Source organism: Salvelinus alpinus, chromosome 31 (genome assembly GCF_045679555.1).
Source record: "Salvelinus alpinus chromosome 31, SLU_Salpinus.1, whole genome shotgun sequence".
NCBI classification, from domain to species: Eukaryota; Metazoa; Chordata; class Actinopteri; order Salmoniformes; family Salmonidae; genus Salvelinus; species Salvelinus alpinus.
Window position 1 is genome coordinate 26,105,614 of NC_092116.1, and position 15,476 is coordinate 26,121,089.

Genomic DNA, 15,476 nt, shown 5'->3' on the forward strand with positions numbered 1-15,476 from the left:
GGGGGTGTTGCGTGTGTGTGTGATTGGGCGGGGGGGGGGTGGGGGGGGTTGCGTGTGTGTGTGTTTGGGCGGCGGGGGGGGGGGGGGGGGGGGGGGTTGCGTGTGTCAGGATTCTGGAACCATTGCTAGAAGGTTGTATACTTTCTCATGATGATATGGTTCTGTTCTGTTGGCAAGAATAAACCATTATTAGTGTTAGGTGACCCGATGAATCCTCGTATGCTTGACTGACGGGATATGAATCATTTAATTTCCATCACTACCAGGCTGTTCCGTTTATTTTTTATCTCCATTTCATTTATTTTCCTTGTTTGTCATGTCAGCACCGAGACAGCTTTCCACTGGAGTCAACACCACTCTACCTGCCTGACCGGGCCGGGAGTCAAAGGTCAGAGGTCAGAGGTCGTCACACATGTCACGTGATGGAAGTGCGGGAAGTTGAGCCATGTTTTACATTCAGCATCACTCCATCAAGGGAAATATAGTATTCCTTCTAACAGATATGTTTTACATTCAGCATCACTCCATCAAGGGAAATATAGTATTCCTTCTAACAGATATGTTTTACATTCAGCATCACTCCATCAAGGGAAATATAGTATTCCTTCTAACAGATATGTTTTACATTCAGCATCACATTCCATCAAGGGAAATATAGTATTCCTACTAACAGATATGTTTTACATTCAGCATCACTCCATCAAGGGAAATATAGTATTCCTTCTAACAGATATGTTTTACATTCAGCATCATTCCATCAAGGGAAATATAGTATTCCGTCTCTTCTAACATATATGTTTTACATTCAGCATCACTCCATCAAGGGAAATATAGTATTCCTACTAACAGATATGTTTTACATTCAGCATCACATTCCATCAAGGGAAATATAGTATTCCTTCTAACAGATATGTTTTACATTCAGCATCACATTCCATCAAGGGAAATATAGTATTCCTTCTAACAGATATGTTTTACATTCAGCATCACATTCCATCAAGGGAAATATAGTATTCCTTCTAACAAATATGTTTTACATTCAGCATCACATTCCATCAAGGGAAATATAGTATTCCTTCTATAGTATTCCTTCTAACAGATATGTTTTACATTCAGCATCACTCCATCAAGGGAAATATAGTATTCCTTCTAACAGATATCTACATATATTGCAGGAGGTTCTGCATCCCTGGAAATAATCTGATTTTATGTAAATATAAAGGTTTTGAAAACATAGCTTTTCCAAAAAAAGGGGTCTCTTGGGCACAACTTACTCACGGTATGTGGAACGTTGAGCATAGGGACAGGGGACGTTGGGCTGCCTTGAGGTAAGTGGGAGAAGGTGTCCTGTGACAGTGGGTGAAAATCTAAATAAATCAGCCAAGACCTCAGAAAATAAATTGTAGACCTCCACAAGCCTGGTTTATCCTTGGGAGCAATTTCCAAATGCCACATTCATCTGTACAAACAATAGTACGCAAGTATAAACACCATGGGACCACGCAGCCGTCATACCGCTCAGGAAGGAGACGCGTTCTGTCTCCTAGAGATGAATGTACTTTGGTGCGAAAAGTGCAAATCAATCCCAGAACAACAGCAAAGGACCTTGTGAAGATGCTGGAGGAAACAGGTACAAAAGTATCAATATCCACAGTAAAACAAGTCCTATATCGACATAACCTGTAAGGCCGCTCAGCAAGGAAGAAGCCACTGCTCCAAAACCGCCATAAAAAAGCCAGACTACAGTTTGCAACTGCACATGGGGACAAAGATCGTACTTTTTGATAGAACTGTTTGGTCATAATGACCATCGTTATTATTATGACCAAGTTAAAGCTTGTTCGCAAATGGGTCTTCCAAATGGACAATGACCCCAAGCATACTTCCAAAGTTGTGGCAAAATGGCTTAAGGACAACAAAGTCAAGATATTGGAGTGGCCATCACAAAGCCCTAACCTCAATCTTATAGAACATTTGTGGGCAGAACTGAAAAAGTGTGTGCGAGCAAGGAGGCCTACAAACCTGACTCAGTTACACCAGCTCTTTCAGGAGGAATGGGCCAAAATTCACCCAACTTATTGTGGGAAGCTTGTGAAAGGCTACCCGAAATGTTTGACCCAAGTTAAACAATTTAAAGGCAATGCTACCAAATACTAAATTAGTGTATGTAAACTTCTGAATTTGATGAAAGAAATAAAATCTGAAATAAATCATTCTCTCTACTATTATTCTGACATTTCACATTCTTAAAATAAAGTGGTGATCTTAACTGACCAAAGACAGGGAATTTTTACTAGGATTAAAGGTCAGGAATTGTGAAAAACTGAGTTTAAATGTATTTGGCTAAGGTGTATGTAAACTTCTGACTTTAACTGTAGATCTCTGTGTTCAATACCACTGACCCTTCCATTTTTTGACCAGTTGTCTGGGACAGAGACGTTGTTTCAATGTGCCAATTCGTGGTCAAGTTCTCTGCATTTGAGGCTACTAAGCCCAGGAAACTTGTTTTACATGCTCAGACTCCATGTCATTAGATAATACCTTGTGTGTCTCCGCCACACTGTCATAACCGGTCTTTCACACGGTACATATACATTTTATTTTTTTGTCAAAGTGCCTCTTCAGTGTCATTCAGTCTCTTCAGTGTCATTCAGTCTCTTCAGTGTCATTCAGTCTCTTCAGTGTCATTCAGTCTCTTCAGTGTCATTCAGTCTCTTCAGTGTCATTCAGTCTCTTCAGTGTCATTCAGTCTCTTCAGTGTCATTCAGTCTCTTCAGTGTCATTCAGTCTCTTCAGTGTCATTCAGTCTCTTCAGTGTCATTCAGTCTCTTCAGTGTCATTCAGTCTCTTCAGTGTCATTCAGTCTCTTCAGTGTCATTCAGTCTCTTCAGTGTCATTCAGTTTCTTCAGTGTCATTCAGTGTCTCAATCTCTATCTGCTGCTCAAATAGATTTCTTCCCTTCTCTCACTTCCTTGGCAACAGGAACAACAGCAACAGCAACAGCAACAGCAACAGCAACAGTAACTTCCTTAACAGCAGGACCCTGAACAGCTTCTACCCCGAAGACATAAGACTGCTAAATAGTTAGTTAAATAGTTAACCAAATAGCTACCCGGACTATCTGCATTGACCCTTTTTGACTCATCACATACGCTGCTGCTACTGTTTAATATCGTCACTTTATTCCTAATGATATGTACATACAGTATCTACCTCAATTACCCAGTACCCCTGCACATTGACTCGGTACTGGTACCCCGTGTATACACCGTGTATATAGCCTCGTTATCGTTACTCATTGTGTATTTATTGTGTATTTATTGTTACTTGTATTATTACATGTTTTACTTTTCTATTATTTCTCTATTTTCTGTCTCTCTGCGTTGTTGGGAACGGCCCTTGGGTAAACATTTCACTGTTAGTCTACACCTGTTGTTTACGAAGCATGTGACAAATAACATTTGATTTGATTGAATTTGATATGGCAGCTCTCTCAAGGACCTCAAGGGGGGCTAGACCCCTGCTTGTTTTATCTGTGTATACATGGGACATGATGAAAGAGGAAGGAGACCTAGTCAGCTGTACAACTGAATGTATTCAACTGAAATGTGTCCTCCGCATTTAACCCAACCCCTCTGAAGTCTGCTCTGTAACGACAGAAATGCCTCTTGAGTTAATACGCATGACACATTGCAAAACTGTAATGTAATATTATGTTTATAACTGACCAATTGTAGTCATCATTTGTATGGCTCATCTTAACCCATGGCCATTGGCTCAACTTACCCCATGGCCATTGGCTCAACTTACCCCATGGCCATTGGCTCAACTTACCCCATGGCCATTGGCTCAACTTACCCCATGGCCATTGGCTCAACTTATCCCATGGCCATTGGCTCAACTTACCCCATGGCCATTGGCTCATCTTATCCCATGACCATTGGCTCAACTTATCCCATGGTCATTGGCTCAACTTATCCCATGGCCATTGGCTCAACTTATCCCATGGCCATTGACTCAACTTACCCCATGGCCATTGGCTCAACTTACCCCATGGCCATTGGCTCAACTTATCCCATGGCCATTGGCTCAACTTATCCCATGGCCATTGGCTCAACTTATCCCATGGCCATTGACTCAACTTACCCCATGGCCATTGGCTCAACTTACCCCATGGCCATTGGCTCAACTTACCCCATGGCCATTGGCTCAACTTATCCCATGGCCATTGGCTCAACTTACCCCATGGCCATTGGCTCATCTTATCCCATGACCATTGGCTCAACTTATCCCATGGTCATTGGCTCAACTTATCCCATGGCCATTGGCTCAACTTATCCCATGGCCATTGACTCAACTTACCCCATGGCCATTGGCTCAACTTACCCCATGGCCATTGGCTCAACTTATCCCATGGCCATTGGCTCAACTTATCCCATGGCCATTGGCTCAACTTATCCCATGACCATTGACTCAACTTACCCCATGGCCATTGGCTCAACTTACCCCATGGCCATTGGCTCAACTTATCCCATGGCCATTGACTTAACTTACCCCATGGCCATTGGCTCAACTTATCCCATGGCCATTGGCTCAACTTATCCCATGGCCATTGGCTCAACTTATCCCATGGCCATTGGCTCAACTTATCCCATGGCCATTGGCTCAACTTATCCCATGGCCATTGGCTCAACTTATCCCATGGCCATTGACTCAACTTACCTCATGCCAAACATTTTGACTATATTAGCCCAGACAGATACAAGGATGCACTTTCATGCTAGGTTTAGGACCTCATATTGAAACTTATAGACACCTCAACTGATGTATTAAAATAATCTACATTGGTTTAGATACACGCATAATAAATTCATAACATAATACATTAATTTGACTTGGTGAAAATCAGTTTGTTGGACCTAACTTGCTTACCACTGTGTCTACGTGGTTTCTTCCTTCACAGACTCCATGAAATTATGACCTCTTCCTAAATATTTGGTCGCATGGTGAATTTTGTGTATGGTTTCCTAGAAACAAGGAGTGGCTCAATTTACCTAATCCCACTCTCCCCTACTAAACAGTGGTGTGTCGGGCAAAACAACAGATAGTGTCAGAAAAGGTTTTTCATAGATCCGTTCAGGAAAAGACATTCAGGCTTTCAAACAATGACCGTAGTCTATAGTAGTGTAGTCATTTATATTCTTCTTCTATCGCTGTGGACTCTCTCTCACTTTCCCTCTGTATTTCTCACTTCCTCGCTTTCTCTATCTCACCCCATTTCTGTCACGAGGGACCCACCCTCTCTGTCTGTTGTCTGGTGAAGTTTATGAGCTGTCTCCTTGTTTTCTCTCTCTCTCTCCCCCCTCTTTTCCCCTCCTATCCCCTTCTGCCCCTCACCCCCCCCTCTCTCTCTCTCCCTCTCTCTCTCCCCCTGTCCCCCTCAACCCCCCCCTCTCTCTCCCCCCTCTTTTCCCCTCCTGCCCCTCAACCCCCCCCGTCTCTCTCTCTCCCCCCTCTTTCCCCTCCTCTCCCCTTCTGCCCCTCAACCCCCCCCCCCCGCCTCTCTCTCTCTCTCTCTCTCTCTCTCTCTCTCTCTCTCTCTCTATCTCTATCTCTCTCTCGCTCCCTCTCCCCCTCTTTCCCCCCCTCTCCCTCTCAACCCCCCCTCTCTCTCTCCCCCCTCTCCCCCCTCCTCTCTCTGAGGGGTTCCAGTCCATGGCAGGAAGCAACACAATACAAAACACATGACGAACCCACCCTTAACGACATACACAGGAAGACAGAGGCAATGAATGGTAAAGAAACCACAACATGCACACACAGAAACATGCAGGCATGAACACACACACACACACACACACACACACACACACACACACACACACACACACACACACACACACACACACACACACACACACACACACACACACACACACACACACACACACACACACACACACACACACACACACATGGCTATTTGTGTACTTGTATGAGTGCATATGTACAGTATACGCCTGTGAGGAAATTGTAGTGACGCTTCATCATCTCCACAGAAATGAAAAACCCAGAACAGTCATGCCTCAGGTTAGCACTGTGACTTTCTATAAACATACTCAACGTGCACGTACAGGTATGGCATGTCATTCTTTCCCTCTTTCCCTACTTCAATATAACCAATCCAGTCCTGCTTACGAGAGAGAGAGAGAGAGAGAGAGAGAGAGAGAGAGAGAGAGAGAGAGAGAGAGAGAGAGAGAGAGAGAGAGAGAGAGAGAGAGAGAGAGAGAGACAGAGACAGAGACAGAGAGAGAGAGAGAGAGAGAGAGAGAGAGAGAGAGAGAGAGAGAGAGAGAGAGAGAGAGAGAGAGAGAGAGAGAGAGAGAGAGAGAGAGAGAGAGAGAGAGAGAGAGAGAGAGAGAGAGAGAGAGAGAGAGAGAGAGAGAGAGAGAGAGAGAGAGAGAGAGAAATATATATAAAATGCAAGAAAGAAAATACAGAAAGAAAGAAAAAAAGAAACAAATAAATGAAAGAAAGAAGGAAGTAGACCTCTGTTTGGATGTATCTGATGTTTTCTATGACCTGAGCCAACTCAAGCAAACTAAACTGCCAGTGAGCTAAAGACGTGGGCACTTTCACTCCTTTCTTCTCTCTCTCAGGACAACCTGAGAGCTTATGGCTCTAGAAATCAATTTTAAAAAGCCTGACTACTACAGTTTTTATGCCCAGACAAACAGAGGACGTGTATACAGGTGGACTAGTGGTTAGAGTGTAGGGTCGGCAGGTAGCCTAGTGGTTAAAGTGTAGGGGCGGCAGGTAGCCTAGTGGTTAAAGTGTAGGGGCGGCAGGTAGCCTAGTGGTTAGAGTGTAGAGGCGACAGGTAGCCTAGTGGTTAGAGTGTAGGGGCGGCAGGTAGCCTAGTGGTTAGAGTGTAGAGGTGGCAGGTAGACTAGTGGTTAGAGTGTAGGGGCGACAGGTAGCCTAGTGGTTAGAGTGTAGGGGCGACAGGTAGCCTAGTGGTTAGAGTGTAGGGGCGGCAGGTAGCCTAGTGGTTAGAGCGTAGGAGCGGCAGGTAGCCTAGTGGTTAGAGCGTAGGGGCGGCAGGTAGCCTAGTGGTTAGAGCGTAGGGGCGACAGGTAGGCTAGTGGTTAGAGCGTAGGGGCGGCAGGTAGACTAGTGGTTAGAGCGTAGGGGCGGCAGGTAGACTAGTGGTTAGAGCGTAGAGGCAGCAGGTAGCCTAGTGGTTAGAGCGTAGGGGCGACAGGTAGGCTAGTGGTTAGAGCGTAGAGGCGGCAGGTAGCCTAGTGGTTAGAGTGTGGGGGCGACAGGAAGACTAGTGGTTAGAGTGTAGGGGTGGCAGGTAGCCTAGTGGTTAGAGTGTAGTGGCGCCAGGTACCCTAGTGGTTAGAGCATAGGGCCAGTAACCGAAAGGTTGCTGGATCGAATCCCCGAGCTGACAAGGTAAACATCTGTCATTCTGCCCCTGAGCAAGGCAGTTAACCCACTGTTCCCTGGGCGCTGTGAATGTTGATTAAGGCAGCCCCCCGCACCTCTCTGATTCAGAGGGATTAAATGTGGAAGATGCATTCAGTTGTACATCTGACTAGGTATCCCCCCTTCTTTCCTTCATGAGGAGAGAAGAGAGAGCTGCATTAAAGGTGTGGTTATTTTAGGGATCTGTTCAGGTGGCCTGATTCCTCTCTCCAACCATCAGAAATGACAGTGGCAGCCTCTGTGTCTCCGCCTCAGTGAGGTTTGGGCATGTGCGTGTGTGCTCACTTTGTGTAACTGTAGGAAAACAAACTTTGTCTGTAACTGTAGACTCACTCTACTCTCTCCTATATTCTCTCCTCTATTCTCTCCTCTACTCTCTCCTATATTCTCTCCTATACTCTCTCCTCTATTCTCTCCTCTATTCTCTCCTCTATTCTCTCCTCTATTCTCTCCTCTACTCTCTCCTATATTCTCTCCTATACTCTCTCCTCTATTCTCTCCTCTATTCTCTCCTCTATTCTCTCCTCTATTCTCTCCTCTATTCTCTCCTCTACTCTCTCCTCTATGCTCTATATTCTCTCCTCTACTCTCTCCTCTATTCTCTCCTCTACTGCCCCAGACTAATGTACAGATAGTTCACTCCACAGAGTTATAGACTATAGTTAGACAACAGGCATGAAACATGGACACATCTCAGCATTTGTTTAGGTCTGAAAACATTAGATAAACCTTTACATTTTGAGTGAACTATCACTTTACCATGCTATGTTTTTCAAAAGAGCCAGGCTGTTTCCAGCTAGCCGTCTCTCGTGTTATGTTACGCGGGCGTAGACTGTGTCCCTACATAATGCACTAGGCACTCTGGTCAACAGTACTACACTATATAAGGAACAGGGTGCTGTTTGGGACGGAGTCATAGTGTTTCTGTTTGATGAGGTCCAGCTATGTAACCTGGATTAGAGAGCTATGTCATACAGGTGAAGACTGATAACAGAATACTGAGCCTGAAATACCCCCTGATAGCTTCCAGATGTCACCGACTCTGTTAGTTACTCTTACTGAACCCAGACCTGTTGATCTGAGTACGAACAGTAGACTATCATTTCTTCATCTGTCGACAGGCTGTCATTCTGAAAGTAATGCAAACAATATTTACATAGACACTAGCACATATAGACTGGGTTATTAGACTGGGCTATTAGACTGGGTTACTAGACTGGGCTATTAGACTGGGTTATTAGACTGGGCTATTAGATTGGGCTATTAGATTGGCTTATTAGACTGGGCTATTAGACTGGGTTATTAGACTGGGCTATTAGACTGGGTTATTAGACTGGGCTATTAGACTGGGCTATTAGACTGGGTTATTAGACTGGGCTATTAGACTGGGCTATTAGACTGGGTTATTGGACTGGGTTATTAGACTGGGCTATTAGACTGGGTTATTAGACTGGGCTATTAGACTGGGTTATTAGACTGTTTAATTAGACTGGACAATTAGACTGGGTTATTAGACTGGGCTATTAGACTGGGTTATTAGACTGGGCTATTAGACTGGGTTATTAGACTGGGTTATTAGACTGGGTTATTAGACTGGGTTATTAGACTGGGTTATTAGACTGGGTTATTAGACTGGGCTATTAGACTGGGCTATTAGACTGGGTTATTAGACTGGGCTGTTAGACTGGGCTATTAGACTGGGTTATTAGACTGGGCTGTTAGACTGGGCTATTAGACTGGGTTATTAGACTGGGCTATTAGACTGGGCTATTAGACTGGGTTATTAGACTGGGCTATTAGACTGGGCTATTAGACTGGGTTATTAGACTGGGTTATTAGACTGGGCTATTAGACTGGGTTATTAGACTGGGCTATTAGACTGGGTTATTAGACTGTTTAATTAGACTGGACAATTAGACTGGGTTATTAGACTGGGCTATTAGACTGGGTTATTAGACTGGGCTATTAGACTGGGTTATTAGACTGGGTTATTAGACTGGGTTATTAGACTGGGTTATTAGACTGGGTTATTAGACTGGGTTATTAGACTGGGCTATTAGACTGGGTTATTAGACTGGGCTATTAGACTGGGCTATTAGACTGGGTTATTAGACTGGGCTGTTAGACTGGGCTATTAGACTGGGTTATTAGACTGGGCTGTTAGACTGGGCTATTAGACTGGGTTATTAGACTGGGTTATTAGACTGGGCTATTAGACTGGGCTATTAGACTGGGTTATTAGACTGGGCTATTAGACTGGGTTATTAGACTGGGCTATTAGACTGGGTTATTAGACTGGGTTATTAGACTGGGCTATTAGACTGGGTTATTAGACTGTTTAATTAGACTGGACAATTAGACTGGGCTATTAGACTGGGTTATTAGACCGGGCTATTAGACTATTTAATTAGACTGTTTAGTTAGACTGGGTTATTAGACTGGGCTATTAGACTGTTTAATTAGACTGGGCTATTAGACTGGGTTATTAGAATGTTATATTAGACTGGGTTATTAGACTGGGTTATTAGAATACTTACAGATATGCCCCCTGATGTCTTCCTCTTTCTAAAATTATTCTGTTTGTTTGTGTTGCAACACTAAGAACACAATATTTTCCAGACACGGCAACTACTCATAGGCCATAAGATCTTACTTCTGCACCACAGTCATATCAGTAATGCTAACAAGACTGTAATATATGTATATATATATATATATATATATATGTGTGTGTGTGTGTGTGTGTGTGTGTGTGTGTGTGTGTGTGTGTGTGTGTGTGTGTGTGTGTGTGTGTGTGTGTGTGTGTGTGTGTGTGTGTGTGTGTGTGTGTGTGTGTGTGTGTGTGTGTGTGTGTGTCTGTGTGTCCATATCAGCAGTAGTACACTACCAGAACAGTGCAATAGTGATTTGGCTGGTGTCATCCCTGAGCTCTAGGCTCTACCTGCTTTTCAACATCCAATCAGATCACAGACAGAGGACATGCTGTCCTGATCACTCTAAATGTCACCAGATTCCATCACAGACACAGGAAACGCTGTCCTGATCACTCTAAATGCCACCAGATTCCATCACAGACACAGGAAACGCTGTCCTGATCACTCTAAATGCCACCAGATTCCATCACAGACACAGGAAACGCTGTCCTGATCACTCTAAATGCCACCAGATTCCATCACAGACAGAGGACATGCTGTCTTGATCACTCTAAATGTCACCAGATTCCATCACAGACAGAGGACATGCTGTCCTGATCACTCTAAATGTCACCAGATTCCATCACAGACAGAGAAAACGCTGTCCTGATCACTCTAAATGTCACCAGATTCCATCAGAGACAGAGGAAACGCTGTCCTGATCACTCTAAATGCCACCAGATTCCATCACAGACAGAGGACATGCTGTCCTGATCACTCTAAATGTCACCAGATTCCATCACAGACAGAGAAAACGCTGTCCTGATCACTCTAAATGTCACCAGATTCCATCACAGACAGAGGAAACGCTGTCCTGATCACTCTAAATGTCACCAGATTCCATCACAGACAGAGGAAACGCTGTCCTGATCACTCTAAATGCCACCAGATTCCATCACAGACAGAGAAAACGCTGTCCTGATCACTCTAAATGTCACCAGATTCCATCAGAGACAGAGGAAACGCTGTCCTGATCACTCTAAATGTCACCAGATTCCATCAGAGACAGAGGAAACGCTGTCCTGATCACTCTAAATGCCAATTGAAAGGGGTCATGGCTAGATGGGATTCAGCTTTTGTCAAATTCAAGTCAGATTTGACTTTTCGTAGCAGGTTAGGAAAACTTATGTAGCAGGTTAGGATAATTAACGTTTTAGGTTAGGAGAATTAGGTTAAGGTTAGGAAAAGGGTTAGGGTTAAGGTTAGCCAAAAATGCAAAAGAATAAGATTTGACCTTAATTTGACAAAAGCTGGAATCATTCTAGCCATAACCATTAAAAGTGAGGAAGGAAAGAAGTCATTTTTATGGAAACTACCCTGATTCTGAGGGGTTTTTCCATTGTTCATGACAATAGTTGTATGGCATAACAATTAGACAGAGGACAGGTATTTATGTGTTCTGTACTTTAGCCAACTCCTCTCTGACCATCATTATGATACCATAACCTACTATGAAAACAATAGTCATGTTATGATCAAGTTTACACAGAGTCTAAAAAAAACTCTGAATCTAACCTGCATTGTCTCAGGTCTGTTTGTGTTTCAGCCAACTTCTCTCTGAGGACATGTGCCAACAACAGTCATGATTTAGATTAGATTACATTAAATAAAGATCACACAGATCTGGGATACTCTGCCAACAACAGTCAGGATTTAGATTAGATTACATTAAATAAAGATCACACAGATCTGGGATACTCTGCCAACAACAGTCAGGATTTAGATTAGATTAGATTAAATAAAGATCACACAGATCTGGGATACTCTGCCAACAACAGTCAGGATTTAGATTAGATTAGTTAAATAAAGATCACACAGATCTGGGACCAGGCTACTCACTTAGAATCCACACAAAATCTCAAGAGGGGAATAAGAGAACATCTTTGTGAGTGTGTTCTATGGATGAAAAGGTCAGCATTCTAAACTAACACTGAGTTCCAAAGGTATCAAAGGAGAGGAGACACAATGCATCCATTTTAGACGTTTTTAGAGGTTTACCCACAATGCTTGGTGGAAGCGAAACAAACCAACAGACGTACAGTGGTTCCTCCTTTAAAAGTTGTGAGGTTGCACCGCGGGACTTAGAGGTACCAAGCGTCACGGCTTCATTGCTCCAGACCACCACAAGGGGGAGTTAGAGCACTCATTATGCATTTGGGTCCCAAGGTTTTTATATGACCAATCATATCGAGTGGTTCCAATTACAAATTTGACGCGAGCCACCTGTCCCTGGTGACTTTCTTCACCAAAGATGGCTGGCAAAACATTACGGTGGAAGCAAATGTAAGTATTTATAACGTCGTAACGAGTCAAGCAAAACATGTACAATTGAGAGGAATATGTTAGTTAATGTGGAGACAAACGATTGTGCATATTTTTTGGTCCTAAAGTTAATTTCCGAAAATCGCTATTTAGCACGTTTTTTTTCAGTCATATCCAATACCAGGTGTATCAAACTCCATTCTTTGAATGATGCCGTGACTGCATGTATGTATTACAATTATACACTTCAACAGTGTTTACCACTCCTGCTCCTGGGACATCAATGATTACACATTGTAACTATGCAATAGACTAGAAACATGATTTAAGTAAAGGCTGATTTGTAATTCATATATACAGAATACAAAACTGTACATCCTGCCAGCATGCTCACAAGTGTGCTGAATGACTCTTGGAAGAGAGAGAGGAACCAGATGGGAGTAACAATCCAAGCTATTTGCTCTGGTACCGGCATAATAACGTAATGAAACAAACAGGGAGCAGGTTTCAAACCCTCAACATTCTAGCCAGAAGTCCAGCACGCTATCGACTGTGCCCAAATGTATTCATTGGGGTTGGGGCCGATTGTGGCTAAAAAATACTTCATCAATTTGGAATCTTTAACGTGGAAATGGAAAAAGTATTATTATTAGTTTTTCACAAGCGTAGCAGGATGGGCTATTAGCTGAATAATAGACTATTCAACCTTTACTAAAGAATTGTCTAATAACCCAGCTAGGTGTGAACCCCACTCCCTCCCCAACTTGCAACAAATCATTTGTATCCATCTTTCCACATCTACCTACACACGTATCTACCTAAACACGGTTAATGTTCTGAAAAAAAAAGAGATATATATAATATATATATCATGGCTCCCGAGTGGTGCAGCGGTCTAAGGCACTGCATCTCGATGCAAGGGGCTTTACTACAGTCCCTGGTTCAGGCTGTATCACATCCGACCGTGATTGGCAGTGCCATAGGGCGGTGCACCATTGGCCCAGAGTCATCCGGTTGGGCCGTGGTAGGCCTTCATTGTAAATAAGAATTTGTTCTTTTTTTTAAAACTAGGTAGTCAGTAGTCAGAATTTGTTCTTACCTGACTTGCCTAGTTAAATAAAGGTTACATTTAAAAAACCACTGATACAGATATCTGTTATCTTTGATATTGATTGGAGACAGATAACTGTTATCTTTGATATTGATTGGAGACAGATAACTGTTATCTTTGATATTGATTGGATACAGATAACTGTTATCTTTGATATTGATTGGAGACAGATAACTGTTATCTTTGATATTGATTGGATACAGATAACTGTTATCTTTGATATTGATTGGAGACAGATAACTGTTATCTTTGATATTGATTGGAGACAGATAACTGTTATCTTTGATATTGATTGGATACAGATAACTGTTATCTTTGATATTGATTGGATACAGATAACTGTTATCTTTGATATTGATTGGATACAGATAACTGTTATCTTTGATATTGATTGGAGACAGATAACTGTTATCTTTGATATTGATTGGATACAGATAACTGTTATCTTTGATATTGATTGGAGACAGATAACTGTTATCTTTGATATTGATTGGAGACAGATAACTGTTATCTTTGATATTGATTGGAGACAGATAACTGTTATCTTTGATATTGATTGGACAATATGACAAGCAGGGCACAGACTGTGTTGATTGTATTTTGAAACTGTATGTCAATATGAAAATGTACGCTCTACTTTCCTCCTTCCCTCCTGTAAGTCACTCTGGATAAGAGCATCTGCTAAATGACTAACATGTAAATGTTGTTGTAATTACGCCAACAGACGTGGCTGTTTCACCATGAAGGATTTAGCTTTAATACACCGCACACACTTTCTGTGAGACACACACACACACACACTCCATACCTTAAAAAATGTAGGGACACAACTAATACACCCGCAGTCGCTTCAACTGAAGAGAATGAGTCTCAACAATTGTGTCATCCTTTGTAACTTACAAACAGCTCTAGAGACAGTAGTAAAAAACACAGACCTATTGAATAGACAGACCTATTGAACACACTGACTTATTGAACACACAGGCATACTGAACGCAGCCATATTGAACACAGACTTATTGAAGACAGACATATTGAACACACAGACATATTGAACACACAGACATATTGAACACACAGACATATTGAACAAACATACCTACTGAACACACACACACTTACTTGAGAGAACCTAGCAACACGACACACACACTTTAATTGAAGTAAATTAGTCTCAACAATAAACACACAGACTGACACCATACCTGTAGGTGGGGAATCAGTGGGCTGATCCAGTCAGTGAGTCCGCTTAGAGACAAGCTGACAGGGAGAAAATGTGTCCTGCAGTCTGCTCAGCTACCGCTCAAAGCCTCACACTCAGTAGAGACGCCTACCGCTCACACTCAGTCAAACTCACGCAGCGGAGACACAAAAGCAGGTGTGTGTTGTCCACTCCAAACGGGGCATGAGGGAACACACTGGGTGGAAAGAGAGAGAGACAGACGGAGAGAGAGACAGACGGAGAGAGAGACAGACGGAGAGAGAAATGGAACGAGAGAAAGAGGAAGAGAGAGATCTGCTCCCTCCATCTGCTGGAGTTAATTAGTCAGCAGAGTCTCGCTGCCAAGGAATCACTTCACGTAAACAGTGTAACAGGACAAGGGAGGGGGAGGAGAGCAGGAGGAGGAGGAGGGGAAAGAGAGGGAGGGGGAGGAGAGCAGGAGGAGGAGGGGAAAGAGAGGGAGGGGGAGGAGAGCTTCCTCTGTGTGAGGCAGGGGAGGAGGGGAAAGAGAGGGAGGGGGAGGAGAGCAGGAGGAGGAGGGGAAAGAGAGGGAGGGGGAGGAGAGCAGGAGGAGGAGGGGAAAGAGAGGGAGGGGGAGGAGAGCTGCCTCTGTGTGAGGCAGGGGAGGAGGGAAGTGAAAGAAGTGTGAATGATGAAAGGGATGGAAACGGGAGAGAAGCAGAGGAGAGGAAT

The 15,476-nt window shown here is 43.3% G+C and overlaps 1 protein-coding gene across 2 annotated transcripts in view; it reads right to left on the reverse strand.

The window, feature by feature from the left end:
• The window catches only part of LOC139561757 (rho GTPase-activating protein 6-like), a 133,632-nt gene that overhangs the window by 78,038 nt on the left and 40,118 nt on the right, over positions 1 to 15,476 (reverse strand). The window contains exon 1 of one of the 2 annotated variants that reach the window (XM_071379036.1): positions 14,767 to 15,147. The exons of the other annotated variant lie outside the window; for it this stretch is intronic. The gene's annotated coding sequence lies outside the window, so the exon portion shown is untranslated. Of the gene's footprint in view, positions 1 to 14,766; positions 15,148 to 15,476 lie in introns of those variants that run through there. 2 annotated transcript variants of the gene reach the window in all.